Genomic DNA, 20676 nt, shown 5'->3' on the forward strand with positions numbered 1-20676 from the left:
TAGACTGTGACGTGAATGAAGGCCTTCAGCCGAAGGTCCGAAAAAACACCTTTCCTTCGCTAGAATAGTGAAAGACACTGACATGCATGACCCACCAAATTGTGAGGCGCTAAGCATATAAATAGGAACTCGCATTGACAGCATTTGCTATGCCACTTGAGTTGCTTGCGCTTATTTTAGACATTCTGAATTCTCTTGCTCTGTCGAGTTTTGATTGAATTTTAAGCTTCGGCAATCGTGCAACCGTTGTTTAGATGGCTGAAGAGAAGAAGATTGCTGACCCTGCACTGGCTGGGTTTTACGAAGCTATGGAGAAGACAAATACGGAGAAGATTACCAATGAGATGCTGGCTGGGTTATCTGAAGATTCTAACGATGGTGAAAGTTTTGACTCAGAAAGTGGAAACGAAGGTGCCGAAGATTGGCCCTGGCAGCCGAGTCATACCATCTTTGGGAAATCAACCATCAAACAGAGTCAGATTGATGCATTGAAAGGAAGATACTTTCGCGATATTTCAATCGCAAGGGCTGGAGGAGATAGCAGTGCCCCTGTGCCCAAAGCTGACGAAGTGGTTGTGTATAGGAGCTTCATGAAAGCAGGGCTTCGATTCCCACTGAAATTTTTTTTGGTTGAGGTCTTGACGACTTTTGAAATTTACCTTCATCAGATCACCCCCAAAGCTATTATCAGAATGGGGATTTTCATTTGAGCCCTGAGAAGTCAGGGTTTAGAGTCGAATGCAAAATGCTTCTGTAACATGCACGAGCTGTCTTATGAGACAAAGGCTACTGGCAAAGAACAATATCATAATAATTTTGGTTGTTACGGCTTCGTGCCCCGCTCTAATGTGAGCTATCCAGTCCCGACATTTTGGAAGAGGTGGCCAGGAGCTTGGATGCAAGAGTGGTTTTATGTGAAGAACGACTTAGTTGAAAGAGAAGATATAAAGGGGATCATTCAACGTCCTATCTGGTCTCGGCATTAGGAGGCTAGCCACTGCCCTTGGTAATGATATTCAAGCATGCCAGATGGCCTTTAACACTGTATGCACTTATATTGGCACGAGGGACTTAGTCCAGGAGCATATTGCTTATAGAGTGTGGCCTCTTGGAAGTGGCTAGGAGATGCCGAAGGAGACTGCTGCCGGGTCGAGTCAAAACAACTTAGTTTATCTGAAATACACCTTCAGATACAGAGATCAATTCGATGAGCCGAACGATGACTGGCTGGATCGTATTGAGGCAACTAGTGATGAATTGATTGGGGCCTATACAAGGGTCGAAGATGATGCCATGACATTAGCCTTCGGAGGAGGAGGCAAGAAGAGATTGAACAGAGTTTTTGATGTAATTGGTTTTGTGTACCCAGACTATTGTTATCCCTTGCAAAAGAAGGGAAAGAAAAGAAAGGTTGCTACTTCGGCCATCCCTGCCATGCTGAAGGGAAAAAAGATTAAAGTTTTGACACACTGGCCCAGGTACATTCAAATGGCCAAAGTGCCTAAGCTTACTGAGGGGCCTTCTTTCGCTGTTGAGCTAGAGTACCCCGCTCCTGCTGAAGCCAAGGGAGAATCGGCTGAAGTGTCGAAATCAATGGTAATAGCGGAACAGGAGAAAACCGAGACGGCCGAAGTGCCGAAGCATCCTGCCGAATATAAGGAGAAAATGGCCAAAGGATCAGAATCAAAAAAGCCGACAGGGCAACCAAAAACCCTGAGCCCACCACAAGAACTGGAGTTGCCAAAGGTGTTTGAAATTTCTGCAATAACTCCAAAGAGGAGAAGAGTGGCCAGCGTACTAGACGTTGTCATTGAATCTGCAAAGGTACAGGCTCCTGCTTCAAAGCTTGATAAAGAAGGCGACATTCCAAAGAAATCTGATGAAGCTAGGATATCACAAGATACTGCTGAAGCCGGACCGCCAACTTGTACTGAAGCAAAACCTTCGTGAGCTACTTTGATTTTGGAAAAAGAATGCATACCCGAGAAGATTGAATCTCTTACCCCGAAGCGCCTACTGAAGAGCTAGATTTTATCATACGACATGCTTCGGGGAAACAGTTGTAGGAAGAGCAGATTGCCGAAGCCAAGCAATATGCTAGGGATTTAAAGTACCCAAAAGGATCCTTGGTGTATAATGGCACTGATGAAGACGACTTTTTGTACTGCCTTTCGGACAACAAGGAGATATCTGTTTGCTGGGAGATGGCAAGGAATATAGGGTTTCCGAAGCTAGAGCTTGGCCTATCTGCAATGTCGAAGGATGACCTTGCAGACAGCCTCGCTTATAGCAGCCTGAAGGTAAAGATGTTTTGACTTATAAACAGATTATTTTTTGTATATTTTTATTATTATGCTGATCCCCCCTTTTTTGTAGGGCTTAATCTTGAGCAATGCTTTAAGGGCACGAAAGCTGCCAAATAGCCCTTGGGAACCTTCGGTCAGAGGTCATCAGACTAAGGAATGAAGCCCTTGAAAAAGATAAAATTCTGCTTTCCTTAGTGGATAGGCTAAAGAGCAGCGAAGCAAAACTTAATGCACAATAAGAAAGCTCATAAAGCCGAAGTTGAAAGCCTAAAGAAAAAGCTTGCCGAAATGAATGAGAACTTTGAAGTGGAGAAAGCGAAACAGGAATTAAGCAAATTGACTAGTTCAAGATTGCAAAAGAATGTGGATGAGCTTCGCAAATCGAAGGAGAGATATTATGACAAATCCTTGGATTACGCTAAGCAATTGAAAGATAGTTTTGCATGAAGGCGATCCCAAAGGAGTCATTGAAAGGATCGGCGAAGAAGCTTTTGAGGAAATACTTAGTGACCATGGGGATTTCTGCGCCTTCGCTGGTGCCAGAGGGGTTGCAGCAGTTTTGGAGAAAACTGGTTGTGAATATGTTAAAGCTGCAGCCTAGGCAGAAGCCGTCTTCTCCATAGACGACACGAAGGAGCCTTCAGTCGAAGCTACTTTGATGGGCAGGAAATTCTATTCCAATGTTTGGATGAAGGGCGGCCACGAGATAGTCGACAAAGCTATAAAGAAAAATGAAAAAGAATCCCATGATGCCCGAGAAGAAGCTAAGCGAGCCGAAGAGGCTGCTGAGCGCGCAAGGCGTCTAGGTATTATTACTGAATTTTGGCTTTGGTGTTTGTTTTTTATTTCGGATTAACAACTTGTTCTTTACTACAACTAAACTTTCACCGCCGCCTGAGCCATATGATCCCGAGGTCGATCCAGTCATGAGGGTGGCACTAGAAATGATAAGGGTTGCCGAAGAAGCCGTTGACGAAGTTGTCAACAAACTCCTAAATGAAGCTACCAAGAAGATATTGAAAGAAGACTGAATTATTGTGTACTAAGAAATGTAATTTTCGTGTATGAGTCAAACATCGAACATTTATATGTATATTAATGTAATATATTTCTTTGCAATGCATGAAATCTATGTGCTTACCTGTTTTTTGAGCCTTCGGCGAAAAAACACCTTCCCTTCTTTTCATGCTTCACAAATAAAAAATCACCCCTTCTTATGTCGTAGCTGTTATATAATATCGTTGTCGACAAAGATTTTCTTGGTATGTAAAATTATAGCTACCGAAGGTACACTTTGTGCTTCAGCACATTGTTCCATTCATCAAATATTTTGATTTGAAAGAAGCATCTTTTCTTCTCCACGGTTTTGTTGCTGATGCGATAAGATGTATGATGTAATGCTATGCGAAATGATGCGATGATATGATGCAGCATGATGTTTATGCCGAAGATACACACCCACTCGAAAACGCATGCAGACTCTGCATCCCCTTAAAACAACTTTTGAGTCTCTTCACCTTTTACTCAGGTGATATTTCAGCTCTGCATCCCCTTAGGAACGACTTTGGAGCTAAGCTCTGTATCCCCTTAGGAACGACTTTGGAGCTTCTTCACCTTCTATTTCGGTGGCATTTAAGCTCTGCATCCCCTTAGGAACGACTTTTGAGTTTCTTCACCTTTTATTTCGGTGGCATCTTGGCTCTACATTCCCTTAAGAACAACTTTTGAGCTTCAGAACTTACTCTGCGCTCCCTTAGGAACAACTTTGTAGCTTCAGAACTTACTCTACGCTCCCTTAGGAACGACTTTGTAGCTTCGAAAGTATTGATACGGCGATGCGCTCCACACTCGATGGTGCAACCACGATATTATTACATCAAATTGGAGATTAATCCTTTGTGAATTGTTTTTCATGCAAGAAAATAAAATGGAAGCGAAAAACTAAGATATATCAGGGTAGGATATTCTTTAATCGAATCACTGTGGCACCTTTAATAGATGTGTTTCGACTCTGGCACAATGTTGTTGACTGTGCGAGCTTCGGACTCCTCCCAAAGGTCACGCTGTTGCTGAGCGTGGTGGTGCCCTTCTAGCTGTTGACTGCGGACCAGGGCAGGTGCTAGCGGTGGTGGTGGTGGCAACTGGGCCCAGTAAGCTTGAGAATGGTTTGCCGAAGCGATAGAGGCCGAATGTTGTTGATTGCCTACATACTCCGGGATGTAAGGAGAGTAGCACGAAGCGGTATGTAGAACCTGCTTTGGCTGATTCTGCCGTGCTTCAGCTTCGGCAATTTCTTTCTGCTTCTAAATCGTAACCTGGCACGTCCTTGTGGTATGCCCCATATCTTCACCGCAGAACAGACAAAACAGTTTCCTGGGTTGATCTCCATATCTTCCTCCGAAGCTTCTCCCCCCTCTACCTCTTGGAGCCGGTGGCCTAAAAGAGCTTTGTTGTGCTCCTGACGACTGAGAGCTATGCTGCTGCCTTTGAGTATGGTTTCCCCTGTTGTTGGGGGTATGCTTCGTAGCCGAAGATCCTAAAGAAAGAAAACACCTTCGGCAGATCCTCTCAAGAGCAGCGCCGAAGCTATCTCCTATAAAGCTTCGGCACAGTGACATGCCTCAAGACGAAGGGGTGAACCGACTTAAAGATGAAATGACCTAAAAGACCCATGATGTTCTGTGCCTTTATTATAGTCGATTGTAAAGGGCATAAATGTAATTATACACATGCTACGCTTTGTGCCTATAAATAGGTGAACAGTACCCCTCTACAGTTCACACAATCTTGTAATCGCTGACACATTACACTGGAATTATTGCTTTCTGCCAAGGCGAAGGTATAAATGTACCTAAATATTATGTTTTAATATTTAGGTTTGTATAATAAAATATGTGAATAATATTATCTGTTTTTGGTACATCTTTCTCTAATGTTTTATATTTTATATTTCATTTTACATTGTCTTATAAGTCTGATCACGAAGGTGTGACCTTCGTGATATTTTGCTCATGGCCTTCGTTCGAAGTTAATTAAATCCTTGGGGAGATAATGCTTCAGCAGACGAAGGGCATTAATATTTAACATTTTATGTTGCCTTGTTCTTAATTCATAGCATTTACGAACAAGTCCCCAACATTGGCGCCCACCTCCGGTGAACTCCCTTCCACTTTTTGAGATGATGGCTTCATTCAACAACCAAGCTGCAGCTGCTTCGACTTCGAAGCTGGTACTCCCGATAACAGGCGGTTCATGCTCAGAGCCGGCCAAAAAGAAGCAGAAGAAGGAGGCACAGAGAAGGGTACTGCATGTCGGGGTGCAGGGACCCTTCATCAAGTCAAGATGGTCTCACATCCCAATTACCTTCTCCCAAGAGGACGTTCAGCTCAAGGATTACCCTCACAATGATGCTATGGTTATTTCTTGTGTTATCAAAGGGTTTCTGGTCCACAATGTTCTGGTTGATACAGGCAGTGCAGCGGATATTATATTTACTAAGGCCTTCAGACAGATGCAAGAGCCAGAGGATAAGATTCTTGATGCTACACACCCTCTTTGTGGCTTCGGAGGAAGGCAGATTGTAGCGCTCGACAAGATCACGATGCCGCTGACCTTTGGATTTGTCAACGATACAAGAACTGAGCAAGTTGTGTTTGACATTGTCGACATGGAGTACCCCTACAATGCAATCATTGGTCGGGGGACACTCAATGCTTTTGAAGCAATTCTCCATCCAGCATATCTATGCATGAAGATACCTTTGGACCAAGGGCCTATTGATATTCATGGAAGTCAGGAAGCTGCCAGAAAGGCTGAAGGAAACTGGACAGACTCAAAAGCAATCCATAATATAGATGGAGCCGAAGCTTGTGAGCAGTACAAGTACAGAAGGGAGAAGGCTGCTTCAGCCGATCAGCCGAGGCCCATGCTCTTATGTGAAGATATAGCAGAGCAGAAGGTGTTGCTGGGATCTCAATTGTCTGAGGAACAGGAGAAAAACCTAACAAGGTTTTTGTTCAACAACAAAGATGTCTTCGCATGGTCCGCCAACGATCTCTGTGGTGTCAACAGGGATGTCATTGAACACTCGCTCAATGTCGATCCATCCTTTAGACCCAGAAAGCAGAGGCTTCAGAAAATGTCTGATGACAAAGTTGAAGGTTCTCGGAATGAAGTGAAAAGACTTCTTAGCGCTGGAGTCATCAGAGAAGTAAAATACCCAGAATGGCTAGCTAACACTGTTATGGTGAAGAAGGCCAATAGTAAATGGAGAATGTGCATTGATTTTACTGATCTTAACAAGACTTGTCCGAAGGATGAGTTTCCATTACCAAGGATAGATTCTCTAGTAGATGCAGCAGCTTCATCAGAACTCATGAGTCTACTAGATTGTTATTTAGGCTACCATCAAATCTGGATGAAGAAGGAAGATGAGACCAGCTTCATAACCCCCAGTGGTACATATTGTTATCTTCGGATGCCTGAGGGGCTCAAGAATGCTGGAGGAAGCTTCAGCAGAATGACAACAAAAGTCCTTCATTCTCAGATAGGCAGAAATGTGCTAACATATGTTGATGATATCATAGTAAAAAGCACGAAGCAAGAAAATCACATTGTTGATTTGCAGGAAACATTTGCTAACTTTAGGCAAGCTGGCCTGAAGTTGAATCCAGAAAAATGTGTCTTCGGAGTAAAGAAGGGGAAATTCCTTGGTTGTTTAGTTTCAACAAAAGGGATCGAAGCTAATCCAAACAAAATCGAAGCTATTCTTCGGATGGAGCCGCCAAGCACAAAGAAGGGAGCTCAACGGCTGACAGGAAGACTGGCATCTTTGAACCGATTCATATCTAGATCAGCAGAGAGAAATTTACCATTCTTTGAAGTGCTGAAGTCGGCCGAAGTCTTTCAATGGGGATCAGCTCAGCAGAAAGCCTTCGAAGAGCTGAAGCAGTACCTGATGATCTAACGACGCTAACTCCACCCACGCCAGGGGCTCCTCTGCAGTTGTATGTGGCAGCTTCGCACTCTGCAGTGAGTGCGGCACTTGTACAGGAGAAGCTTGAAGGACAAAACAAAAAGCAAGTCCCAGTATATTTTGTTTCCAAAGTGTTGAGCTTTTCAAAGAAAAATTACACAGAGTTGGAAAAAGTGTTGTATGCTGTCTTAATGGCTTCCAGGAAGCTTCGGCATTATTTCTAGGCTTAACATATAATTGTTCCCTCATCACAGCCTCTGAAGGATATTATGAGGAACAGAGAAGATACTGGAAGGGTTGGAAAGTGGGCTGCAGAGCTCAATGAATTCACCATTGACTACGTGCATAGAACTTCAATTCAATCTCAGGCGCTAGCAGACTTCATAGCTGACTAGACGCCAGGGGCTCACGAAGAAGGGACATGCAAAGATACCGAAGCTTGGATGGTATTCTACGTTGGTTCTTGGGGAACCTTCGGAGCAGGAGTAGCTACGGTTCTAGTCGCACCTTCAAAAGTCAAAACATGTTTCGCAGTCAAACTAGATTTCAGTTGCACAAATAATATTGCTGAGTACGAAGCACTTTATTGGGGCTTCGGAAACTAAAGGCAATGGGAATAAGAAGGGCCATCTTAAAGACTGATTCTCAAGTCATAGCTGGCCATGTGGATAAAAGCAGCAGGGCACAAGATCCGAAGCTTGAAAAATATCTGGATGCAGTCCGAAGGTTGGAAGCTTCCTTCGAAGGGTTTTCCGTCAAAAGTATTCCAAGAGGTGAAAATGAGCATGCGGATTTGCTAGCCAAATCAGCGGCTCAGGGGCTCCCCTTACCCTCCGAAGTATTCTTTGAAACAATAAAAGCACCTTCGGTTGAGCTCATGGAAAGAGCAGTGCTCACCATTTCTCCAATGCACAGTGAAGATTGGAGAACTGAAATAATATCTTTCCTTCAAGGAAATTGTCTTTCAAGTGACGAAGTTTATAACAAAAGAATGGAGGCAAGAACAAGACCATATGTCATGATAGAAGGGGAATTGTATAAACATGGAGTTTGTTCACCACTCCTCAAATGTTTATCAAGGACCAAAGGTATCAAATTGATGAAGGAGATACACGCAGGTCTGTGTGGATCCCAGATTGGATCTAGGCCCTTGCTGGGAAAAAAATTTCGTCAAGGATTTTATTGGCCGAAGGCAGCTTCGGATGCAGCAGAGTTAGTTCAAAAATGTGAAGGCTGTCAAAAATGCGCAAGAGATCAGAAACAACCTTCATCTCTAACTCAGTTAATACAGCCCACTTGGCCGTTGCAAAGGTGGGGCCTCGATTTGCTAGGCCCACTTCCACCAGCTCAAGGAAATCTAAAATATGTTGTGGTGGCGGTAGAATATATTTCCAAGTGGATTGAGGCGAAGCCTTTAGCCACAATAACTTCGGTCACTATCCAGAAATTTTTCTGGCAAAATATTGTTTGTCGCTTTGGAGTGCCGAAGGCTATTACTGTGGACAACGGAACACAGTTCCATGCTGAAGCTTTCAAAGAGTTTTGTGGACAAATTGGCACGAAGATTCATTTTGCATCGGTCAGACATCCAGAGTCAAATGGACTTGTTGAAAGAGCTAATGGCATTATAGTGACGGGAATAATGAAGTTAATCTTCAATCAGCCCAGAGGAAAGTGGCCAGATGAATTAATCAAAGTGGTGTGGAGCCACAACACAACAATATCAAGGTCAACAGGCTTTACACCATTCAAATTATTGTTTGGTGACGAAGCAATAACCCCAGAAGAAGCTAAAGCAGGATCAATAAGAACAGTGGCTTCAGCAGAGGACGAAGCTGATTATTCTGTGGCAAAAGATGCTATAGAAGGGATTAGGCTTCAGGCTATGGAGAACATCAATAAATATCAAGCCGAAACAATAAAATGGCGTGACAGAAAAGTTCGGTTAAAAAACATCAAGCCAGAGCACTTGGTACTTCGGAGAGTTGCCAACCCAGATACAGTAGGCAAGCTACAGTTGAAGTGGGAAGGACCTTTTCTGGTAGTATCTTCGTCAAGACCCGGTTCTTACAGATTGAAGAATATGGACGACAACGACATTCCTAGATCTTGGAATGCGGATGAGCTTCGGCGATATTATGTATAGCTTGATGTAATCTTTTTATTTTTTCCTATGGTACCCTTTTTCCTTTCTAAAGGAGGAGAAAGGTTTTTAATGGGACCATAGCATGTAATTTCTCTTTTTTATTTTTAGCTCTACAAGAGCAATATCCCCCAAAAAATGTAAATGTAAAAGCTGAGCATGCACCATCGAGTGCAAAGAGAAAAGAAAAAACAGGGAGAAGCTCGAAAGACGTCCCTAAGGGGATGCAGAGCACGACGAAGCTACAAAAAGCCGTTCCTAAGGGAGCGCAGTGTAAGTTTTGTGCTCAAAAGTCGTTCCTAAGGGAATGCAGAGCTTACAGCGAAAAGTCAACGATGATTCCGCCGAAATATAATGCGTAGCGCGAAAAGTCAACGCGATACCGCCGAAATAGAAGGCGAAGAAGTTCAAAAGACGTTCCCAAGGGAATGCAGAACTTACAGCGAAAAGTCAGCGCTGATACACCGAAAAATAAGTGGTGAAGCCGAAAAATAAACGACAAAGAGATTTTGGTTATTCCTAAGGGGATGAAGGCTATGGTTGTGGCTTCGTATGCGTGTGTTTGGACACTCATTTGCACGGCACATTACATCATACATTTGCATTCATAAACATTCATTTAAACATACATAGGATCATTATCATCATAACACAGGCAGTCGTTTCGGCTCTAAAAGACAAGGCTTCGGCAAAAAGAAAAAGAAGCAGTTTTTATGCTTCACTGTGTACGAAAAGAAGGGAAGGTGTTTTTCGCCTTCGGCTCAAAAATGCTAATTTCGTTCACACCGAAGCACTTTAAACATTGATGGAAGGGTAAGAATATATTACAAGGTATGGACAAAGTTCACAGAGTAAAATTTAGTTACATTATTCTTTACAAGGGTTATTACAAGAGTTCCTAGAGTTTTTTCTACAGTCATATATTCAAGCTTCATCAGTATCCATTGAGCTTTGGCTTCGGCTTCGTCATCCGTTAAGCTTCGGCCTCGACTTCTTACCCCTCAGCTTCGGCCTCGGCTTCGTCATCCTGTATGTATTAAAGTATTTTAAGCAAAATTCAAGCTTGAAGGAAGAGGTAGGCACAAGGTATGATTTTGTTACCGGCTTAAGATGACTCCGAGCTTCATCACCAGCTTTGCTTCGTCCACCCTTTGTCCATACCAGTTTTATAAATCTATTTGCTATGCTTCGGGCAAGGTTGGAATATTATCCAGATCTGCTGGTGATAAGCTAAAATTGGGTCTATTGATAACCTTTCCATGTTCGCAGCCAGATTTCAGGAAGGCGACAGCTGTGCCCCGAGAAGCTACCAGGGCACAAAAATCACCATGTCCAGCAATAACTTCATCAAGATCATCAATTTCACCTTCGATATGTTCGAAGGCCCCTGGCAGGTCTTCAGACGAAGGATTAAATTTTTCGCTGCTGGCTCCAACCGAATAGAAGACCTGCTTCAGTCGTTGAACACATCGATTACTGAACTCCAGACATTTGTTTTGAAGGCTTGTCAATGATTTTTTCAAATCTGAACTTTTCTGGACCTCGGCCTCAAATTTTGCATTAAGCTTCTTCTTTTCTTGTTTGAAGCTTTCTGAATGGGAAAGAAGCTTCGTATTTAATTGTGCTATTTTAGCTTCAGCTTCTGCCAATAAGCCTTCGGTTGTCTGAAGCTCGAAGTCTTTCTTTTCAAGAGCAGCTAATTGGTCTTATATCTTGCTTTCTAAGTTTTCAATTATAACTTCGTGTTTTTTATCTTCCAAATCTTGATGCATTTTCAAAGCTTTACTCAGTAGCATACTCTGCATACAAACAACCTTCGTTAGAAAACATCTTCGTTATTGAAATAATATAATTTAAAGAAAAGTTTACCTTGAAATTGGAATATAATAAACTACCGACGATGTGATGTCGTCGGTAGCGGCTAATGTCCGTCTCGAGCTTCGGGAAACCAATACTCTTTGATAGAGTACCAATAACCTTCGCTCCGGTATGATCCCGGACGCAGCCCAACTTTTCATCATCAACGCCACCGAAGAGAAGTGCTCCCGGCCGATATCTGCAAGACATGGCATATTCTTTTAGCTCTTCTTTTTCAGCCTTCGTCAATTCTTGTCGAACTAAGTTTTGAAAGTTGAAAATTTCATCTTCCGAAGTGTCTTTGGCTATTTCTTTCTCCTTTTCGGGCTCTGGGGCCATAGTTTCTTCGGTGGCTGCGACATCTTCTTCTGCGGCCATGTTTAGCAGTATCTTATCAATATCAACAATCGTGCTTTCTAAATGAATATCTTTGGCTCTGGCAGCTTCGGCAGTTGTGGCTTCCGAAGGTGCAGCTTCGGTAGTTGTCGTGCTCTCAACAGCTGGCGCCTTCGGAGCTGAAGCTCCTGGTGGTGTCCCTTCGATGACTTCTGTCACTGTAATGATTCTTTGCTTTTTTGGCCTAGCTGCCTTCTTCGTTTTTGCGGGCTCCTTTTCCTTCTGAAAAAGCTTCGTCAGATGTGGCCCCAGTGGACTTAGCTTGACAGGCAAAGATTCAGTCATTACCTTTAAGGTTTCCTCCACTTCGGTGGCAGAGCGCGTTGCAGCAGTTTCTTCTTCATCAATTGCCTTCTGCTTCGGAACTGTAGCTTTTCTCTTCTTCGGAACACCTGTTTTCGGCTCAGGCTCTAGCTTTTTCTTCTTCGGTTGTTCTTCATCGTCTTTATTCAGAGCACCAGCTACTCTCTTCCTCTTTTGCCCTTCGGCATCCTTGTCTAGCCGCTCGTAGTCGGGGTACTCAAAATCCAGAGCATCCATTACTCGGTTTAACCTTCGCTTCGGACGGGTGCTGAAGGCTGCAGTCATCAATTGATCTTCTTTTTTAGAGTAATTGCCGAGTATTTCATTGCACATTACTTCGACCGTGTCCAGCCACTCTTGGCAAGGCACTTTGAAATGTTTCTTGAATTTATAATGGTAAGGCAACCGAATAAATTCCCCCTTCTTCTTTTCCCCTTCAGCTTTGGCATGTCCCACTCCCTCAAAGTTGGGAACACTCTGAAGGTCAAAAACTCTTGCACTAAGTCCCTAGTGCTGATATGATCTGCAATAACTAGAAATTTAGCCAGGGCAATTTGGCTCGGACTCCCTGGTGTCATGTCGCACCGGGGTCTGGTCTCTCCGAAGATCAATTCTAACGGACTCTGGACTAGCTTCTCCTTCTCTTCGTCAACTTTGACGTAGAACCACTCAGACTTCCAGCCAGCTGGACACTTTCTTCTGTAGCTAATCACTGGAAATTTTGTATTCTTGCGATAGGCAAAGTTGTAGCAGCCAAAATTTTCATGTAGCCCATCTCCTCTAGCTTTTGTCTGATAATGAAGCTCATGCACTCGGCAGAAGCCTTCACCAAATGGCTCTACCCCTTGGCTTTGAAGAGCCCAGATATAAACGCTAAGCCTAACGATAGCGTTAGGAGTTAGCTGATGAAAGTAGACCACAAACTTCTTCAATACATCAGCAATCATCTTGTTCAAAGAAAATCTTAAACCAGCTTTAAAGAAACTTTTGAAGACCACTACTTCATCCTTTCCTGGCTTCGGAGTAGTCTCTTCCCCACCAAGACGAACTAGTTCTTTCTTTGCTTCACTGAAATAGCCCAAATTTAACAGCTTAGGCAAATCACCTTCGGAGATGGTGGATTTCCCGAAATCCAGGTGGCTGGTTTACTTGGCACTGCGTTGTAATCATCTTCAGACTCAGTCTCCTCAACATCAGCCTGCTCTGCTTCAGCGTCAGGTGCATCCTCCGATGCTACTAGCCCTGAGCGCTTCATTACTTCGAAGATTGGGGCAGTTTTGGCACCTTCGGCCTCTTCTCCGTCGCGAGTAACCCTAGTTGTGGAACGTACTCTGGCCATCTAGTGATTGAATTTCTTGTTTTTCAAATGAAGTTGAAATTTTTTCTTAACTTTGCTGAAGCTCTTTCTCGTTACGAAGCTTGAGCAAAATAAATAGCTTTGGTCGTGCAAGCAGTGAGCAAGCTTCGGCTTTGGTCAATATTTTAGCAGCAAAACAGTGCAATAGCAATGAATGTTGTGGTAACTTCACACCTACCCGTCTGTTTATATAGTGCCACAGGTGAGAAGGTGAATCGTCAAGGTCTCCCGCACCGGACAAACAGCCACCCGCACTCACTGAACGGTGGGCCACAGAGTCCGAGAAGGTGAATCATTAGTGCGCGCATAACTGCTGCAAGATGGGGCCACCTCGCGCGTGGATTATTTTAATTGTTTCTCGCCAACGAGCTCAGGGAAGGTGTTTTTTGGATCTTCGGCATCCCGAAGCCTAGAAGACTTTTTCATGCATCAAGCTCGTTACGAAAAACGATCTAGCACCGCGAAGGGGCTACTGTTGGGGGTATGCTTCGTAGCCGAAGATCCTAAAGAAAGAAAACACCTTCGGTAGATCCTCTCAAGAGCAGCGCCGAAGCTATCGCCTATAAAGCTTTGTCACAGTGACATGCCTCAAGACGAAGGGGTGAACCGACTTAAAGATGAAATGACCTAAAAGACCCATGATGTTCTATGTCTTTATTGTAGTCGATTGTAAAGGGCATAAATGTAATTATACACAGGCTGCGCTCTGTGCCTATAAATAGGTGAACAGTACCCATGTACTGTTTACGCAATCTTGTAATCGCTGACACATTACACTGGAATTATTGCTTTCTGCCAAGGTGAAGGTATAAATGTACCTAAATATTATGTTTTAATATTTAGGTTTGTATAATAAAATATGTGAATAATATTATCTGTTTTTGGTACATCTTTCTCTAATGTTTTATATTTTATATTTCATTTTACATTGTCTTATAAGTCTGATCACGAAGGTCTGACCTTCGTGATATTTTGCTCATGGCCTTTGTCTGAAGTTCATTAAATCCTTGGGGAGATAATGCTTCAGCGGACGAAGGGCATTAATATTTAACATTTTATGTTGCCTTGTTCTTAATTCATAGCATTTACGAACAAGTCCCCAACACCTGTCGTCACTTGAACTGGCATTATGGATAGACCTGACATGCCTAGGGTGGAATCTTCCTCCGAAGCCCCTGGCCATCTCAGAGTATCTATAGGCTTCTTCCCTTCTTTGCCAAAAGTCATTGTCGGCTCTGATGTACTCATCCATTTTCTGGAGAAGCTTCTCCAAAGTTTGCGACGGCTTCCTTGCAAAATATTGTGTCGTTGGTCCTGGTCTGAGCCCCTTGATCATGGCCTCAATGACAATCTCATTGGGCACTGTAGGCGCCTGGGCTCTCAATCGTAGAAACCTTCGGACATACGTCTGGAGGTACTCTTCTTGGTCCTATGTGCACTGGAACAGAGCTTGAGCAGTAACTGGCTTTGTTTGAAAACCTTGGAAGCTAGTGACCAGCATGTCTTTTAGCTTCTGCCACGATGTAATTGTCCCTGGCCGAAGAGAAGAGTACCATGTTTGAGCCACACTCTTGACTGCCATGACGAAGGATTTCACCATGACGGCAGTGTTGCCCCCATATGAGGATATGGTTGCTTCGTAGCTCATCAAAAACTACTTCGGATCTGAATGTCCATCATACATGGGGAGCTGAGGTGGCTTATAAGATAGTGGCCACAGGGTAGTCTGCAATTCTGCTGCCAAGGGATAAGCATCATCAAAAGCAAAGTTGCCATGGTGAAAATCACCGTACTATTCATCATCATTGATTGAGCTGTCTTGACGAAGCTCCCTGTGTTGGGGTCTTTGGTCTTGGTCATCCTGAGTGAGATGACACATTTCTTCAGCAGCTTCATCGATCTTTTTCTGAAGGTCGGCAAGCCGAAGCATATTTTCCCATTTCCTTTGTACCTGTTGATGGATAGCCTCCAAATCCCTGATCTCCTGATCTAGTTCCTCCTCCTAAGGTGTTGGGCTAGTACACTACAAGAAAACGTTGAAGGAGTGTCGGTAAATTTGAGAGTGTCGGCCCAGACACTCTTAATACTGTAAAATTGTGGGTTTTTACTGTACCGACACTCTTAAATTAAGAGTGTCGAGGTGCCGAGAAAACCCACACTCTTAACTTAAGAGTGTCGGGGCCCGCGAAAGCCACACACTCTTATTTTTTAACCCTACCAAAACACGGCTGCTCTGTCTTCGGTCTTCCTCACCAAAAATCCCTACCGCGCCGTGCCGTTTCTCCCGCCGCGCCGCCGTCTTCCCCTGCAGCCGCGCCGTGCCCCTGCACCAGCGCCGCGCTCCTTCAGCTGCACCACGCCCTTGCAGCCGTGCCGCGCCGCCCTCCCGCCCTACAGCCGCGCCGCGCCACGACGCCCTCCCGCTCCCTGCTGTCGTGCCCTCCCCCGCGCGCTGCTCCTGCCACGCCGCGCCCTGCTGCTGCTGCCGCCGCGCCATTGCTCCTGCCGCGTCATGCCCTGCAGCTCCTGCCACGCCGCTCTCCGCTGCCGCCGCCGTCTTTCCCTGCCGCGCGTGGCCTTGCTCCACATCCGCATCGCGCCCTCCCCCGTGCGGCTTGCTCCACAGCCGCACCGCCCCTGCACCAGCCGGGCCGCGCCACCGCCTCGCCGCCCCACCACATCTTCACGGAGAGCGCCAAGCTACCAAATGAGGCGCTGCTCGAGTGCTTTTGTGTCGTGTCACAGCTGTCGCTCTTCGCGCCGCACCGCCCCTGCACCAGTACCACTGCGCCGCTACCGTAGCGCCAGGGGCACCACGCGCTCAGGTAATCAGCTCTTAGTCTCTCAATCTCGATGTGCAATATATATATAAATTTTATTACTGATTGTTGATTATATTATTGTTACTCATGGGCACTAAATTAAGTAATTGTATTATGTAACTGAATTAAGTAACTGTACTTGGTACAACGCTAAAGTAGATGTAACTAAACTCGGAACAATTGCTTTAGTGTTTAACTGTTTATATTGTTAAATATGTGTCTTTTTCTTTAGCTTTGAATATGAGTGACGATCGAAGAAGGGCGATGTATGATGGATTCGATAGTGTCACTCATGGGCACTCTGATGCATGGGTGAGAGTTGCAGATGAATTTGTGGCACTCGCATTTGCTGGTGATGCTCGTTTAGCGAGGTGCCCGTGTATAAAATGTCAGAACTTGGTTCGGTTGAAAAAAGTGGAGCTCTCGTATCATGTTTTCAAACATGGCTTTATGCCGAACTATTTGGTATGGCATGAGCATGGAGAGGTGGACCATACTATTGAGTCAGATGGGGACCTGGATGTAGACCGAATGGAAGAGCTGTTGGATGATATTAGGAATGAGTACCCAGAACTACAGAATAATGAAGCTTTTCCAGAGGATGTGAGAGAGTTCTACAAGCTTCTTGAAGCCTCAGAGGCTAAAGTGCATGAAGGAACCAATGTGAGCGTACTGCAGGTGGTAACACGTCTCATGGCGATGAAGTCAAAGTACACCTTCTCCAACAACTTGTGATACCCGGTTTGCAAAGAAGAGAAGTTGGAGGGTATTCTTTTTGTTTTTTTCTCTCTTTCGGTGGTTGCGTTTTGGGAATTTGGAATTTGAGGAAAAACATTCACCAGTAGGGCAGTAGAATTTCTTTGGTTAGGCGCTTGCATCGGGGTCGGGAGCCGTCGCGTGAGCGTGTCGGGCCGTGAATCTTGTTTCGGCCCACTAACCCCCATAACCCTAGCCGCCCTCCCCCTAACCCCCCCCCATTCCCCTACCCTCTTGGCTGCCGCCCCCCTCCCATCTCCTCCTTTCTCAAGCACTTGCAGCCACATATCAAACCCTAGCCGCCCCCTCCCCATCTCCTCCTCCCAAGGTGCCATTCGTTGCCGCTCGGATCTCCGTCGCGTGGTGCAAATCTTCAACGGTTTCCGATGGAGGGAGGAAGGGAGGAAGAAAAGGGGAAGAACCCAAGGTGATTTTTGTGTTTATCTCTTGTTCATTTTGTGCGGCAATCCAATTGTTTAGATGTTGCGTGTGCGATTTGGTAGAAGGGTTGTCCAGAATTTTAAGGGGGTGGACGAACAGCAGCAGAATTAGTGATTTCTGGGCATTTTTCGTGGAGAATTAAGGGGAATCAGTTTGGGAATCATGTAGAACTTTGGTATACCTTTACAACGAGTATTTATGCGCTCAATTTGGAGTTATAAATTAAAAGTTATCACCATTTGAAACCGGGTATGTGGCTGTCCAAAAAAACAGATTTTCAGGGGGATGAACAGCAGCAGTATTAGCAGTTTCTGGGGATTCTTCGGGAGTAATTAGTGTTAATATGTATGAGAATCATGTAGGGCTTTATGTTATCTTTCCAACAAGTACTTATGCGCTCGATTCGGAGTTATAATTTAGGAGATATCGCTGTTTGAATCCGGGTATGTTGCTGTCCAAAAAAACAGATTTCCGCAGGTGGGCGAACAGCATTAGTATTAGCAGATTCTGGGGATTTTTCGTGGGAAATTAGTGATAATCAATATGATAATCATGTAGAGATTTGTCATACCTTTCCAACGAGTACTTATGCGCTTGATTCGAAGTTATAATTTAGGAGCTATCGCTGTTTGAATCCGGGTACGTTGCTGTCCAAAAACAGATTGCAGGATGTATCTTGTGGACGGTTTTGGGCTAAGTAGATGTGGGAATTTAATTATCTTTGGAATATAAAACTTGTGGAGAATTTTATGTAGATGATTCCGGAGTTTTTGATTGATATCACTGCTGTTATAATTTTAAAGTTATGAAATTATCAAGCAGCGCCGCTGCAATTTGGTGGTGATGGGGAGAGTTGTCGCTCGCGACGGGTTGGAATTGTGCGTAGGTGCGGCGTGTTTATTAGCGTTTGTTATGTGAATTTGTGCACTAAGGTGTGTATCAAAAACAGGTGGTGGACTTCCGGATCGTACTTAGTACCATTCCAAATTTCCGGTGAAGGCAAGTAAATACAGTGGTGGTTGCTACCGTTTGGTTTGCATCCTATTCCTTGTCATTGAGTATGCATAAGTTTTAAATATATTAATCATTGAATTCTATGATGAATTTTATTGGTTTGAAAGTATTAATAATCAATTGTCTAATATTATGGATGATCATAATTTGGTAATGATATATGTGGTTGATTCCCATCTTGGATGAAGTTGAAGTGTCTTTTTGAATCACGTTATATGAAGTGTTGTAGGCATATCATGCACATCGCATCATCCATCTTGCATTTTGAAGTTATGTCGTGATCTTATGGTCCGACCGTACCAGTACATTTTTTAGCATCGTACGTTGCCCGAGAAGGGGTACGATGCGGCTTCATATCCTTAGAGGTATGAAGGCAGAAGTCATCCTTGCATTTGCAGACATTTGCACTCAAGAGGAATATATGAAGTGTGACATTACTATGTTACTATTGTGGTTTCTACCTGCGAGGTATGGTAAATGGGTGTGTTGTACGTTGTATACGTGCTGCACCTTCGTAATAAGAAGGTTGTGGAATCAAGTGGTGGTAAAACAATGTTCTTATGTGGTTGAACAGTTTGATATTATTTTACTTGCTCAGATTTGTCATCTCACTCTTGCATTACTCAATGTAGGTACTTGATACATGTTGTGAATGAGGGGAGTAGCAGCACGTTCACTTTCACTCTCACAATAACGCTGCCCAGGCGCAGCCATGATTTAATTAGAAACTTATTGTCAAAGGAAGTTTGTTTTTTTTATATAGTCGTGCGCACTGGTTAATTCAGTAAAGGTCATATGTTTATCTTCCCTTGCTAGCCGATTAATAATACTTAGTATGTTTTTGTCATGATATATGTTTATACCCTGTTGCCCCCTCATTTATGCAATCTTGCAAAGGGGATGCTGCCGAAATTTTATATATGGACGTCGGAAGTGTAGTTCAGTAGCATTCCGGGTTGTTTGCGGAACCCGGGGTGTTACAGTTGGTATCAAAGCATAGGCTTTAGATTCTATGTAATTTGAAGATAAATTTGACACACTTGCACATATAGGAAGGGTATGGGTTCATATATCTTTCATATTAGTATTTTATTGTATAGATGACTAGAATTTCCTTACTCCAAATCCCTTTATGGTTTGATGGGGTATGTCGTTAACGACGTAATGCTTGATATGATATGTTACTTCTATTTAATATTGGTTTCTTGATGTGGTTGTTATTGAAATTATTATGCAAGTGAAGCTACTAATGTACTTGTTTTATATACATATCGTCATGATGTTTTTTTGGATGCAATGTTTACTAATCTCTGAGCTATTACTATCATACATTTCTGTATGCTTGACTGTGGATGTTTTTTTTTCCAAAAGGATTCTTGGGTTCTAGTACTTGTAGGACCAATTGTTTATTGAGCTTGTGTATAGAGGATCTAATCCGACTTGGTGTAGTGTGAAAACACTATATAATGTAGTTTTATGGTGTTGCTGAGTTTGATTGACTGTTGGGTTACAACCCAACTTATCAATGTAATATTCCATGGGTGCAGTGCTTTACACCTCACCTTTTTTTGGCTAGTGTGGCTACTTGCCAACTTGATCTTAGAGTACAATAGGTTTGTCTCCATAGAGCAAAGGCAATGTTGTACTGTCTATGAGACTGGTAGAACTCAAGTGAATTTGTAAGATGACGTGGATAGATAAGTTCAACCATGTTACATGATAGATTTTCTTATTATGTGCAACCTTATCTTTAATAATAAATAGGGTGATTTCAAGTAGATTTTATGTCTATATTATAGTTGAAGAGGCATGCATGTTTTCCTTCTATGGTTTGTTTCTATAGCCAAAAAGGTTATGCATAATTTTTATTTGTTGGAGGCTAGTCATGTGGACGATATGGACAACCCGTTTTATATTGTTTTAATCGCTGATGTTATATGGTAGTTTTTTTTATATGATCAGTTCTCTATGCATGCTTGTTGAATTATTATTTGGACCGCTTTATCTTAAACAAAGTCAATGTTTAACTGGAAGTTGCTTATGTTTGTTAGTCATCTATCTCTATAATGATGTGGTTGTTGCATCAGATGGAGATTTTTTTATATGAATGATGGTTTGATAGATCATGTATGTCTACTACTTTGAATTCATCCTATGACATCACTAGGTACAAATTGTTCAAGTGCAATAATAGGAGGTATTGTTGTATGTGAGGTTAATCAAGGTAGTTTGGTTAGGTGGATTGTCTTATTGAAGTCCAATTACTCCTGTTGAGCATAGTATCGTGTTATTATTTTAGTGTTGAA

Source organism: Zea mays, chromosome 2 (genome assembly GCF_902167145.1).
Source record: "Zea mays cultivar B73 chromosome 2, Zm-B73-REFERENCE-NAM-5.0, whole genome shotgun sequence".
In the NCBI taxonomy this organism is placed as follows: domain Eukaryota; kingdom Viridiplantae; phylum Streptophyta; class Magnoliopsida; order Poales; family Poaceae; genus Zea; species Zea mays.